Consider the following 14,750-nt stretch of genomic DNA (forward strand, 5'->3'; position numbering starts at 1 on the left):
CTCTGCCACTGCCTCTGCAGTGGAACTGCCCTTGCTACCCTTGGACTAGTGAAGGAGCAAAGACCCTATGTCCTTGATCCACACCTCCAATAAGCTGCAGCTGACCAAAGGAGAGGAGGCCAGTCCATCTCCCATGGGCCCCACACGCTCCCCTCTGCTCACTACCAGACAGGGAACCCCTGGCTTGGGCCCACAGCACAGACCTTCCATCCTGGGCTGATGGCGCTGAGCAAATGCTGACCTGCACCTCTCTGGGTGGAGCCCCCAGGAGACACACAAAACACCCTTGGCCACAACCACTACTAACGTCCCTTTCTCTGGGCCTCCGAGTTGGGGAAGGAACACAAACACTGAGATTGCCCCAGAGCTGCAGCGAGCAGCCCAGGAGTGCCAAGCCACAATCTACAGCCAGCACTCAAGGGGGAGAGGAACCCATACTTTCAGAGTACTGGGAAGGAACACGGCTGCAACTGTGGTTCAACATAGATGAGCCACACAAGTGAGCAAGAGTTTACCAACTGACCAGTATTCCGAAGCACCACCTCCTGGATCACACCCCAAAACCTCAACACCAATATGTTAGTATACCTTGCTAACATACCCCCCTCTGAAACCAAGGACAAGAAGTCAGCTTCATATCAAGACCTGAAAAAGTGTCAGCTCCGTGAAAACATCCAGAAAAGAAGTCTATTGACTACTCAGTCTACACTGAAGTTAAAGGAACACCCACATGCAGAGATGAGAAAGAACTAATGCAAGAACTCTGGTACCTCAAATGGCCAGAGTGTCATATGTCCTTCAAATGACCACAACAGTTCTGCAAGAAGAGTTCTTAACCAGATGGAGCTGGCCTACATGATAGAAATAGAATTCAGAATATGGGCAGGAATGAGGAACTCTGAGATTCAGGTAGCTGGCAAAACGTAATGCAAGGAAACCGAGAATCACAATAGAATAATACAGGAGCTGACACAATAGAATCATACAGGAGCTGAAGGATGAAATAGCCACTATTAGAAAAAGAAAAAACCCTAAGAGGCCTGACAGAGTTGAATAACACAATACAAGAATTTCACAATGCAACTGCAACAATTAAGAGCAGCATAAATCTAGCTGGGAAAAGAATTTCAGGGCTTGAAGACTGGCTCTCTGAAATGAGACAGTCAGACAAAAAATTTATAAAAACAATCAAAAGACATGAACAAAACCTCTGAGAAGTATGGGACTATGTCAAGAGGCCAAATCTATGAATCATTGGCATCTCTGAAAGGGACAGGGAGAAAGCCAACAACTTGGAAAACCTATTTCAGCATATTGTCCATGAAAACTTTTCCAACCTCACTAGAGAATCAAACCCATTGAGATACGGAGAGCTCCTGCAAGATTTTACACAAGAATACCATCTCCAAGACACATAATCCTCAGATTATCCAAGATCCAAATGAAAGAAAGAATGTTAAATGTGGCAAGAGAGAAAGGGCAAGTCACCTGCAAACGGAACCCCACCAAGCTAACAGTGAACCTCTTAGCTGAAACCCTACAAGCCAGAAGAGATTGGGGGACTATATTCAAAATTCTTAAAAGAAAAAAATCCTTCAACCAATAATTTCATATCCAGCCAAAGTATACTTCCTGAGTGAAGGAGAAATAAGATCCTTTTCAGACAAGCAAAAGTTGAGGGAGTTTGTTATCACCAGACCTGCCTTACAAGAGATCTTGAAAGGAGCACTAAATATGGAAAGACTGCTACCAGCTAGTACAAAAATGCACTGAAATCCACAGACCACTGACAGTATGAAGCAACCACATGAACAAGCCAGCATAACAGCTGGCTAACAACACAACATCAGAATCAAATCCACAAATATCAACACTAACTTTACGTGGAAATGGGTTAAATACCCTTCACTAAAAAGGCACAGTGTGGCAAGGTGGATAGAAAAGCAAGAACCAATCGTATGCTGTCTTCAAGAGACATGTCTAACACATAATGACACGCATAGGCTCAAAATAAAGGGATGGAAGAAAATCTACCGAGCAAATGGAAAACAGAAGAAAAGCAGGGCTTGCAATCCTAATTTCAGACAAAACACATTTCAAACCAACAAAGATCAAAAAAGACAAAGAAGGGCATTAATAACAGTAAAGTGTTGAATTCAGCAAGAAGACCTAACTATTCTGAATATATATGCACCCAGCACAGGAGCACCCAGGTTCATAAAGCAAGTTCTTAGACATCTACAAAGAGACATAGACTCCAACAAAATAATAGTAGGAGACTTTAATAATCCACTGGCAATGTTAGATCACTGAGGGAGATAATTAACAAAGATATATGGGACATGAAGTCAACACTGGACCAACTGGGTCTGACAGACTGCTACATAATTCTCTCTCTGAAAACAACAGAATATGCATTCTTCTCATTGCCACATGCCACATGCTCTGAAATCAACCTCATAATTGGATATAAAACAATCCTTAGCTAATGAAAAGAACTGAAATCATACCAAACATACTCTTGAACCACAATGCAATAAAAATTAGTGTTAGAAAGATATCAAATTAATGACCTAACATCACAGCTGAAAGAATTAGAGAAGCAAGAATAAATCAACTTCATAGCTAGCAGAAGACAGGAAATAACCAACATCAGAGCTTCACTGAAGAAGGAAATTGGTCTCAAAAAAAAAAAAAAAAGAAGGAAATTGAGACTCAGAAGATTATCCAAAAGTTCAACAAATCCAGTGGTTGATTTTTTGAAAAATGTAATAAGATAGATAGATAGATCACTAGCTAGACTAATAGAGAAGAGAGACGATCCAAATAAACACTGTTAGAAATGATGAAAGGAGCCAGGCACGGTGGCTCAGGCCTGTAATCCCAGCACTTTGGGAGGCTGAGACAGGTGGATCACGAGGTCAAGAGATCGAGACCATCCTGGCTAACACGGTGAAACCCCGTCTCTACTAAAAAATACAAAAAACTAGCTGGGCAAGGTGGCGGTGCCTGTAGTCCCAGCTACCCGGGAGGCTGAGGCAGGAGAATGGTGTAAACCCGGGAGGCGGAGCTTGCAGTGAGCTGAGATCCGGCCACAGCACTCCAGCCTGGGTGACAGAGCGAGACTCCGTCTCAAAAAAAAAAAAAAAAAGAAATGATGAAAGGAATGTGACCATTGACCCCACAGAAATACAAGTAAAATGAGTAACTACTGCAAATGCTTCTATGCACACAAACTAAAAAACCTTCTTACAAGAGATAGGGCAATTTTTCTACAAATACACCCTCCCACAACTGAATCAAGAAGTAATTGAATGTTTTAACACACAAATGATGAGCTCCAAAATTGAATCAGAATAAATAAGCTACCAAAAAAAAAAAAAAAAAGCCCAGGACCTGATGGATTCACAGCCAGATTCAACCAGATGCACAAAAAAGAGCTGATACTATTTCTGCTGAAATGGGGCCAGCTGAAGTGCAAACTCCACAGGGTTTGCTGTCACTCTGCCAGCCATCCGTCCAGCAGGCCTCAGCTTCACACACAGGAAAACAGAAGGACGCATCTACTCACGGGGCATCACGCTGCCCCGCTCACAGCCACCACCTGCATCAAGGCAACGTGCAGGCGGGAGCTTGGTTCCAGGAGGTGTCTGTGAGCTTCTCTCCTGGGGTGGACCACTGCAGATGGCCTGTCCTTGCTTTCTCATCACCAGGTCTCCGTTTTTGGTGCTGACGCAGAGGTCCAGACATTAAAACTAACACGTTTTCACAAGAACCACAAAGAGGGAGGGTCCAGGCACATTTTTTCTTTCTGTATCAGAAAGATAAACCTGGAATGATGGGGAAATTTCCCGAAAAACCATGTGTACTGTGACTGCATGTATTGGGGTGAGTATATTAGACTAGGGGGCTGCAGATGGGTGGGGAAAATCTTTTATGGGAGGTGTTCCTCTAAGCAATTCTTGACAACTCTTTTCTCCTCCCTTCTGGAAGCTTCTGGGCACTGGAGATGGAGGCAAGACATGTCAGCGGTGGAGGTCAAGACCACACGTGCTTGACACAGTGCGCAGAGCCTGGCTGGGCTGCGGGGGGGTGGGGGGTGAGCATGTGTGGGAGGGCCCTTGGCTTGGGCCACTGAATGCCCCTTGCTGGCTAGTCAGCCGGGACCCCTGCCCCTCCCACTCACACGGTAGGCAAACTCTTTACAGATCCTGTGTGTGTCCTCAGGCACCATCATGGAGTAGCCCACGGTTCTGGGGTCTGTGGAGGTCTCAAGGTCTTTGCCACCTGGTATGATTTTGTCTCCAAAGAAGTAAATGGCCTTAGAACCATCATTTTTCACATGTTGCAGGCAATACCTCTTGTCCCATCCATCAGGAAAGACATCAAAGCTGATCTGGCCTCCTGTGAAAAACGTAAGACCTTTTCCTGCAAACTCCTTCCTTGATCTGCTACAAGTTTTTCTCTTATATTTTCTTTTTTATTGAATTTGTAGAACTTAATGCGTTCCTCTTGGCTGCAGCTTCTTTCAAATAGGGGACATGTTTAACATCCCATTTCAGAATTCAGTGAAAGTACCCCTCTTCTTCAGGAGTTTAATTTTTGCATTGTAGCCCAGACAGTAGTTGATTAAATCTTGGATTAGGACCTCACCCAGGTGACTTTGAATGCTCGTGACATTTACACGAGCATTTCCCATGTTTGTATGCTACCAAGCCATTTTATGGAAACGTGTAATCATGTTTTTCAACCGTATCATTTCCCAGTTGCTCCTGCACTTCCTCAAAGTCCAGCATGCCTACCTCTCCGATTTTGATCTTCTGCCTCACTTTTTGTAGGAAGTCATCCATTTCTTTGGTAATTTTCTGCTGCAGGGTGGTCAGGGTCCCATCAATGTCCAAAAGGCCCAGTGCTGGGAAACTGCTGAAACTGGAATCCTGCTGAAACTGCCTTGCCCAGCAGTGACCACTAACGTGAGCAGCTTTCACGTGCTGGCTGGCCATGTGTGTAGCGTCTTTTGTCACGTGGTCGTTCAAGTCTCGTGTCCGCTTTTGATTTGGTTGTTCATCTTTTTATTGTTAACTTTCAGAAGTTCTCTAAAGATGCTTCTTCAGATATGTTTTCTGCAAATACTTCCCCCCGTGTGTAGCTTACCTATTCCATTTTGTTGGATTGTTATTTGGTAAGCAGAACGTTTCAAAGTTTAATGACGTCCAATTTACCAATTTTTTGTTTTACCAATAGTGGCTTTTTCTTGTTTGGTTTTGGTTTTGACAGATCTCACTCTGTCCCCCAGGCTTGACTGACAGATCTCACTCTGTCCCCCAGGCTTGACTGACAGATCTCACTCTGTCCCCCAGGCTTGACTGACAGATCTCACTCTGTCCCCCAGGCTTGACTGACAGATCTCAGTCTGTCCCCCAGGCTTGATTGACAGATCTTAGTCTGTCCCCCAGGCTTGATTGACAGATCTCACTCTGTCCCCCAGGCTTGACTGAGTGCAGTGGCACCGTCACTGCTCACTGCGGCCTTGACCTCCTGGGCTCAACTGATCCTCCTGCCTCCGGCTCCCAAGTAGCTGGGACCATTGTCACATGCACCACTGCATCCGGCTACCTTTTATTTTTGGTTAGAGATGAGGTCTGTCTCTGTTGCCCAGGCTAATCTCACATTTCTGGGCTAAAGCAGTCTTCCTGGTTCCACCTCCCAAAGTGCTGGGATTACAGGCGTGAGCCACCACATCCAGCCAGTGTTTTTTGCACCATCTCCAAGAAATCTGTGTCCACCCTAAGTTGTAAGGACAGTTCCTTCTTTTTTTCTAGAAGCCTTATGGTTCTGGCTCTTTTATGGGGGCCTATGACACATCTTGAATTCCTTTTGCAGGTGGTGTGAGAGGGGGCTGAGGTGCATGTTTTTCTATGTGAATATCTAGTAGTTCCAGCCCCGAGTGTCACCACTGGGTTAACTTAGACTCTCAGTCAGTATTCCTTTTTTTAAAAAATAATTCTTCACAATTATGTCTATATAATTACACAGAAGTTACTGAAGAGCATTCTGAGCTGATATTGAATGATAACTAATCAATACGTTACATTGGTAATACATGCATGTGGTTTCAATTAAAATTAAAAGGTGTGAAATTCAAAAGGTATAAAAGGTCACAGGAAACATTTCAATTTCTTTTCCATTTCTGTTTCGTCTCCCCAGTGCCATCCACCAAGACAAATGCTATGGGCAGTTTTTGGAGCAACTTAAAAAGCCGGACTCCATGAAACCCAATACTGAGGTTCTGGTTGAGGCATGAGAGTCTGGGAGTGTGTGTGTGTGTGTGTGTGTGTGTGTGTGTAAGGTGCAAAGTACGAGGTAGGTATTGCAAACAACTCCAGCTCATTCTCAGGGACTCACTCACCTGAGACGTTATAAGCAGTGCCTAAGAATTTTAAAAGGGCTTATTCTCTCTTTCCATCTTATGCCGGGAAAGAGAAACATTGTACCACTGAGTTTTAGGTTCACACATAAGGTGAAGTGGTAACGCTTGTTTCTTTCATTTTTCTTCTTTCTGTTTTGTCAATATTTATGGACCAACCCATCAGATTCCACACCCTGTAGGAACATCAGAAATTGCAAATTTAAGAGAAAAAGGTGGAGGAGCTCAGGAAGACAATAACTAGGATACATTTCTTACTGGGTAAAAATTACTGCACTAGACCCTCAGCACTGAACAGTTAGTGGGTTTTTGAATTTTTTCTCTCCTCTAAGCAGTTTTCATTTAGTCATGTGATCCTTGGGGTTCTGTGATTTCAGGTTGTCTTTAATTATGAAGTGGAACGGTGGGGAATCCCTTTCTCTCAGCCAATCCCGGGTGTCATAAAACAAAAAGGGAGAGAAGATTCGGGCTGCATTAACATGATTTTTATGAAAGCTTCCCTTTCTCTGAATTTTGGCTATTGAATCCAGGTATGTCACTTAACAACTATGCTGCTAATTCAGAAAGTGTAATCGCTTGAAGCACGTGCTCCACTTATGCCTCTAATATAAATCCCCCGAAATGCCGAAACTTCGCCCTTTCCAAACAAGTCCTTTTTCTTCTGGCCTCAGTGCTGCAGTCAGAGCTTGGCCTGCTCCGCCTAAGAAGGCAGGGTTGGCCAGGCATCGTGGCTCATGCCTGTAATCCCAGCACTTTGGGAGGCCAAGGTGGGTGGATCAAGAGGTCAGGAGTTCAAGATCAGCCTGGTCAAGATGGTGAAACACATCTCTACTAAAACTACAAAAATTAGCCAGGCGTGGTGGCAGGCGCCTGTAATCCCAGCTACTCAGGAGGCTGAGGCAGGAGAATTGCCTGAACCCGGGCGGCAGAGGTTGCAGTGAGCCGAGATCACACCACTGCCCTCCAGCCTGGGTGACAGAGTGAGACTTCGTCAAAAGAAAAAAAAAGAAGGCAGGGTCAGCCCTCAGACCCACTCCCCATCCTGTGATGTGCTGTCCCCATCCTGTGATGTGCTGAAGGGGGCCCTGGCACCAGGTCACTGTGCTCTGCTGGGGCCTCTCAGACCATGGCCATGCCAGGCTGAGTAGCCACTGGATGTTTCTGGTCAGGGCCACCCCACCCAGCAGAGTCAGAAGAGGACCATTTCCATGAGCTGAAGGGAGGCACCAGGGAGGGCAGAGGCTGGAGCTCCAGACTGGAGGCGAAGATGCAAAACCGGGCATGAGGAGCGATGATGCAAAGCCAGCCGGGTGCAGAGCCGCCACCACCCCACAGCTGCCGCCAACCTCCTTCTTGCCTTTTCTGCATGAGACCTGTCGACAGAGCGGACCCAATACACACCAGGGGTGCCAAAGCTGCCTGAACCGGTTCTCGGAAGCGGAACTGGTATAGGAAAGGTGAGGCTCATTTGTTCAAGTTTTGATACATATTTACCCAATTACTTTTCAAAGAGTGGAACAGGTTACCCTCCCACCAGCAGTAAGAGTACCAATTCCTGTTTCATTGCACCTTCCCCAACGTGGATGGTTCTTTTAAACAAACTTTACTAAACAGACAGGCAAAAGGTGGCATCAGGAACTGTTTTATTTCCCTTTGATTATTTGTCATCCTGGATATTTCCTCAAGGGCATTTTTTGCCAGCCATTTCCGTCTGTTTTTCTATTTTTCTGTTATTTGAAAAGGTAAGTTTCTGAATAAGGTTTGAAGGAAGGCATAAAGAGCAGTCGCTACATTATCATTAGTATGATGTTGATGCCATAGAAAGGGGAAGGAGAGCATTGCAGAGACACCGTCCAGCCCAGCTTCATGGTCAGCACAGGGAAAGGGTCTGCATACTTGGAGGAAAGAGAAGCAAGGTGGGATCTATTGAAATGTCAAAATACACAGCTTTGCAGACGCTGCTGCCTCCCAGAGTCCCCTGCCATCAGCCATGGTCAACCCCACCATGTTCTTTGACATTGCCATTGGTGGTGAGCCCTTGGGCTAGTCTCCTTCCAGATTTTGCAGACAAAGTTCCAAAGATAGCAGAAACTTTCATGCTCTGAACCCTGAAGAGAAGGAATTTGGCTATGAGGGTTCCTGCTTCCACAGAATTATTCCAGGGCTTGTTGCCCGGGTGGCGACTTCACAGGCTATAATGACACTGGCGGCAAGTCTGCAAGGAGAAATGTGATGACAAGGACTTCATCCTGATTCATCCGGGTCCTGGTGACTTGTCCATGGCAAATGCTGGACCTAACACAAACAGGTCCCAGTATTTCACCCGTGAAGCTAGGACTGAGTGTCTGGGTGGCAAGCACGTGATGTTTGGCAAGGTTCATGGACACGGTGGAAGCCACAGAGCGCCTGAGCCCAGGAATGGCAAGACCAGCAGCAGATCACCATTGCCGACTGTGGACAGCGCTGACGACTGGGCTTGTGTTTTCTCTTAACCACAGCCCACTCCTTCCCTAGCTCGGGAGCGCCCCTCCGCCCCATTGCTCACAGTGTCCTATGGTCTTTGTGCTCTCGCTGCAGTTTCCTTATTCCCCTCCACATTTAGCTGGACTGCAGAGTTACAGTTATGAAATAAGAAAATAAATAAATGAAATAGACATGCCCTAAAATCCACGGATTCCACTTCCTAGTATTACCCCCCGCGAGGCACCCACGGAGACAGGATGCACGTGAGCATGCCCAGGAGAGCACTGTGGATGCCAAGGGCCAACTGGAAACAGCGCAGAGGGCAGCAAGAGGGAGATGTTCGCTGGGACAGCTGCACACATGCCGGGAACTCCAGGCAGTTACAACAGCGGGCCGGTCCCCGTGTCCGGGGACGGGAAGAGCTGCACACTGCTGGGTGAGAAACCAAGCTATGAACATTCCGTGGAATATGACACCACTGTGCAGACCACCCACAGCGCAGAATCCCACTTGTGGCGTGTGGCTGTCACCCACAGGACAAGGCACAGGAGGATCCAGAGCGAGCTGAGGACGGGGCGGGAGAGGGGCAAGATTGGAGGCCGTGATTCCAGAAGATCTTGCCTTCTCCATAACGTTTACATAAAAATAATTCACAAGGACACAGTATTTACCCATTCCTTATAGAGCTAAGATGTTAGTAAAATCTTTCTGGAAGATCAGAACCTTTTCTTTCTTTCTTTCTTTTTTTTTTTTTTGAGACGGAGTCTCGCTCTGTCGCCCAGGCTGGAGTGCAGTGGCCGGATCTCAGCTCACTGCAAGCTCCGCCTCCCGGGTTCACGCCATTCTCCTGCCTCAGCCTCCCGAGTAGCTGGGACTACAGGCGCCGCCACCTCGCCCGGCTAGTTTTTTGCATTTTTTTTTTTAGTAGAGACGGGGTTTCACAGTGTTAGCCAGGATGGTCTCGATCTCCTGAGCTCGTGATCCGCCCGTCTCGGCCTCCCAAAGTGCTGGGATTACAGGCTTGAGCCACCGCGCCCGGCCGTTTTTTTTGTATTTTTTAGTAGAGATGGGGTTTCACCGTGTTAGCCAAGATGGTCTCGATCTCCTGACCTCATGATCCGCCCGTCTCAGCCTCCCAAAGTGCTGGGATTACAGGCTTGAGCCACCGCGCCCCGCCGATCAGGACGTTTTGTATGGAGAGCCTGAGCTGGGGTCGTGGATGTGCTGCTGTTGGCGCTGACACAACCATTGCGCAAAGCAGAGTCTGCTCTGCCCTCCTGCCCAGTTGGGAAAGTCCTGGAATCAGCCCCAAACACAGGCTTCTTTGGCCACTTTTTTTGGACAGAAGAACACAGATGGAAGTCAGTGAAAAGAACATCACCTTTGTTCTTATATTTGGAAGGAAAATAAACATCCAAGCCCAGCAACAGCCACAACCAAAACAAGTGTCCGGAGTGCCCAGCTTATAACAGCACAGAGCACTGAGGGGTGGGCTGCAGCCTGCAGAGACCAGCCTCCCCTCCGAGCAGGCTTCCCAGCCTGCAGACCCCCGGAGTATGAGCACAGTGTCGGTGCGTTATGAGAGTCTTTTCTGAGAGAAGGGCTATCACTCTCTTCAGATGTTTCGGGGATCTTGAGCCCCAAAAGGTTAAGAATCAATGTATGGGGGCCCCATTAAATATCGTAGGCATGAAATAATATGAGATTGAGTTTTGTTAATTTTTATTTTATTTTTTAGATACAGAGTCTCTATCTGTTGCCCAGGCTGGAGTGCAGCAATGCAGTCGTAACTCAGTGCAGCCTTGAACTCCTGGGCCCAAGTGATCCTCCCACCTCAGCATCCAGAGTGGCTGGGACCACAGGTATCCCTCACCGCACCCAGCTAATTAGTTCATTTTTGTAGAGACAGGGTTTTACTGTGCTGCGCAGGCTGGTCTCAAACTCCTGGCCTCAAGAGATCCTCCTGCCTTGGCCTCCCAAAGTGCTAGGATTATAGGTGTGAGTCACCATGCCCAGCCCACCATATCGAGTTTTTAATGTAAGCTGCACAAGAAATCAAGAAAATCTTAATGTTCACTCCAGAATTAAAAGGACCTTTTGCTTTTCACCTAGTTGGACAAGCAATTGTCTACACTGAGAGCCCCTCACACAAGTTTCCTGACTGCCCTCACCCCGTGCAACCTTGGGTACCGACACTGAAACCTAGGACCCGCACTTCAAATCGGGCAACACTGAGGGCAGGTGAATTTCAATTCCTGTTCTGAATGTGCTGCAGCTGCCCTCTCAGATCCAGCTCTCTGCATACACAACCTCGGACACAGCAAATGCAGAGGCTGAATTTCCCTGTTTATGGTTATTCTGTGTGTGGAACTGAGGCTTGGAATTGGAATCCCGAGGAGAGATGGTGCCCTGACTTCCTGCATAATCTTTCCCACACCACGGGCTCACCAGCCCTGGGCCAACAAGTGTGAACCCACTAAAGCCCCATCTGCTGCCCTGGCCCTTCTGACTACAAACTCATTCACTTTACTAACAGACATGCCTGACCTCATTAGTCAACAATGGGAAGAAAGACATCGTAGTCAACTGCAAGCAGTGCTCCTCGATTTTGTGAAAATTCACCTTAATTTTGCTGTAACCCAGCTCATGACCAAGGCATCACTGCATAGATTTGAGGCACTAGAACCCAAACCTGAACTGCTGGAAATGCAGATGCCCAGGCAGACCTCCTGGTCAGGCCTCAAATCCCACCTTCTGCCCCTGTTCCTGGGAGAGGAAGTTTGTACCCATGGTCATCTGTCCCTCTGCCACTCCATTCAGACGTGTCCACATCCCCATGGCCCCTCCATCCAAGAGAAAGCAACACGTGTGTACCCAGGAAACACGTACAAAACTGCCTTGCAGCCCTGTGGATTCTTACTGGCCAGATAGCCATGGACTGTGGAATGGAACATAAATACCACACAGTGCAGTTCTCCTTGGCAGCAACAATGAGCGAACAAATCACATAGACAACAAAATGAATAATTTCACAGGCACAATGAGGAGCAAACAAAACCAGGCACGAATGAGAACACCCTGCGTGATTCAATTCATACAAAGTTCAAGAATACGCAAAACGAACCTGTTGTCACAGAAAGCAGAACTGTGATCTCCAGTGTGGGGTGGGTGGCACTGCCTTAAAGGGGCAAGGGGAGCCTAATGGGCGTTGCAAATATTCTGTCTTGATCTGAGCAGTTTATGAACATAAACATTCACACAAAGGTCTGTGCGTTTTAGCATGTGCACATTATTCTGCAGTACAATTGTTCTTAATTTTTTAAAGCCCAGCATGAACCAACTGGTAGCCCAAGGGCAAGGAGCAGCCCCTGGGGCAGCCTCCTGAGCACAGGGTTGGACAAAGAGGGGCGGGGAATGGACCTGGTGGAAAATAACCAGTGAGATGCTCAGAAAATGTTTGCTGAGTGGGACAGCAATCATTTACACCTTAGTATGAATAAATATAGAAAAGTTTTTTCAAACAGGGAGGCTGGAAGCAATTTGGAAATAGGAGTACACTTGGCTTTGGCAAATAGCAGAGCAAACTGAAATAAATTATTTGCCTTACCATTCTGCTGAGGATGCCCTGGCTTTAGTCCTTTTCTGGGGCTTGGTGGTTCACAATGTATTTCAAAAGCATTACCTCACTCGACTCGCACTGCACCCACTGAAACTTGGTAAGGAGTATATATCATCAGGGATCATTAGGAATAAAGAAACTGGAGCTCAAAAAAGAAAAGTTCCCGACAGTGACAGAAATTGAAAGTAGCAAGGCCAAAGTTCAGGGATGATTGTTTCCTCCACCAAAAAAAACCACCAGAAATTGGATTAGAAACTGGAGTTTCTTTGATCCCTAAGCACCAATGTTTATAACGTATTCCTGTAAGTGGGACTCAATTTCTGTTTCAGGCACTCACTCTTGGCTGGGAGTAAGGGGTGGAGCTGTTCATTTCTGTCGTGGTCTGTCCCACTCACACTGCTAGGGCTGACCAGGCCGGCCCTTCCCTCGTGGGATTTGAGTCTCATACACCCTGTGAGATAGACAGGATGCTGCCCTATGACAGATTAAGATCCAAGGCTTGGGATAGTTATGTGAGTCGCCCAAGGTCACCCAGCTAGAGGAGGTAAAGCCAGGCTAGGAAACTAGGTCTCTGCGCTCCAGAGCATGGGCTGTGCCCAGCACATGCTGAGACTCGGGGAGCGAGGAGGCATCCACACTTCCGAGAAAGAGCAGAGCCCACTGTGGCATCACCCCACAGATACTGCTGGGAGCCGAGGGAAGGCAATGCTGAGGTCCCTCCCTGAGGGTGTGGGTGTCAGGCGGAGCCCACTGTTCACAGCTGCACAGACTTTGTGACAACAAACATTTGGTGAATTGAACTAAAAAGCTATGTTCCCAATCATGGTTGCCCGGGCACACAGTAATTGTTGAACACGGATGGATGAAACCTCTCCAGTGAGAGCAGAATGAATTTGTGTGCTGGACATGGGAATGTGCTGGAAGGCTGGGCATGACTCTCACCATTTTCTTCACTGTCTGTTGCGTTTGCAGCCAAGTCCTCTGGAGCTCAGTCTGCCCTTTGCCCTCTCTCCCCACCCTCCTAGTGCAGTACTCCAGGATTCCCACTCAGCAGCAGGGCAGTGACCAACTTTTACTCCCAGCCCGAAGATTTGCATGAGAACCAATGCACACCAGGTCTGTGCTGCCTCCCTGACCGAGTGGTCCCCAGGGCCTGGTTTCACCACCATCTCCGCTTCCACCACAGACTTGCTCCCGTCCAGGGTTCCTCATCTCTCCAGTCTCCCAAGCTCAAACCCAGGGTGATCTCCCACTGGGTCCCTTCTGCCATCACCATGCCTGGAAATGTTCGCTAGTCCCCACCCCACCCCGATGTCCACACTCAGTGCGCACGTCTTCATTTTTATTTTGTTAGAAGTGACAATGTCACTGTGGTTATGAAATCACGTCCTTGTTTCTTCAGAGATGCAAGCTGAAGGAATTAATTTGGAGGGGTTCAAATAAAAATAGAGATAAGTAACAAAGAAATATGTCAAAATGTTAACAGTGGTTGAATCCAGGGGCTGGGTGTAAGTGTGCTCATTGTACTGTTCTCATATCTATGTACATATATATGTGTGTGTGTATATATATGTATTTTTCTTTCTTTAGAGAGGAGGTTTCACTCTGTTGCCCACGTTGGAGTGAGTGGCTTGATGACAGCTCACTGCAACCTCAAACTCCTGGGCTCAGGTGATCCTCCCTCCTCAGCCTCCTGAGTAGCTGGCACTACAGGTGTTTGCCATCATGCTTGGGTAATTATTATTGTGTAGAGATGGTAGTCTCACTGTGTTGCCCAGGCTGGTCTCAAACTCCTGGTTTCAAGCCGTCCTCCTGCTTTAGCCTCAGGCCCTGTTCTTTCTATTTATCTCTATATTTAGAAAATGAACTTTTTCACAATAAAAAGATTGGCGTAAGTTGACCTGAATTGATTGGACCCATTTTCTCATCGATCTAATTGGGGCTGCGAGAGGGAGGGGCAGTGAATGGCCTCCCAAGGCTGTGTCTGGCCCAGTGCCTCTGGGGGAAACTGCCCCTGTGGGCCTGGGGCCGGGGGTGCCCAGCCGGCGGAGTTCTAGACTCTGGAAGGCAGTTGCCTTTGGCTTCAACAGTCCTGGAAGTCACAAGGCTTGCTGATGACTTTCTGAGAGCCAGCGAGGAAGAGGGCAGGCACAGGGTCAGGTCTAAAGAGATCAGGCCAGTCTGCTCAAACCAGGTGGGGTCAGGAGGAGCCGGCGGGGATCCCGCTGCAGCTCCAGAAAC

General features: G+C 47.4%; 1 pseudogene; it reads right to left on the reverse strand.

Annotated features, from left to right (window-relative positions):
* Positions 1–4,085: 4,085 nt before the first annotated feature.
* On the reverse strand, positions 4,086–4,850 carry LOC117064177 (annotated as a pseudogene).
* Positions 4,851–14,750: the final 9,900 nt, after the last annotated feature.

Source organism: Trachypithecus francoisi, unplaced genomic scaffold (genome assembly GCF_009764315.1).
Source record: "Trachypithecus francoisi isolate TF-2019V2 unplaced genomic scaffold, Tfra_2.0 Lachesis_group19, whole genome shotgun sequence".
Taxonomy (NCBI): domain Eukaryota; kingdom Metazoa; phylum Chordata; class Mammalia; order Primates; family Cercopithecidae; genus Trachypithecus; species Trachypithecus francoisi.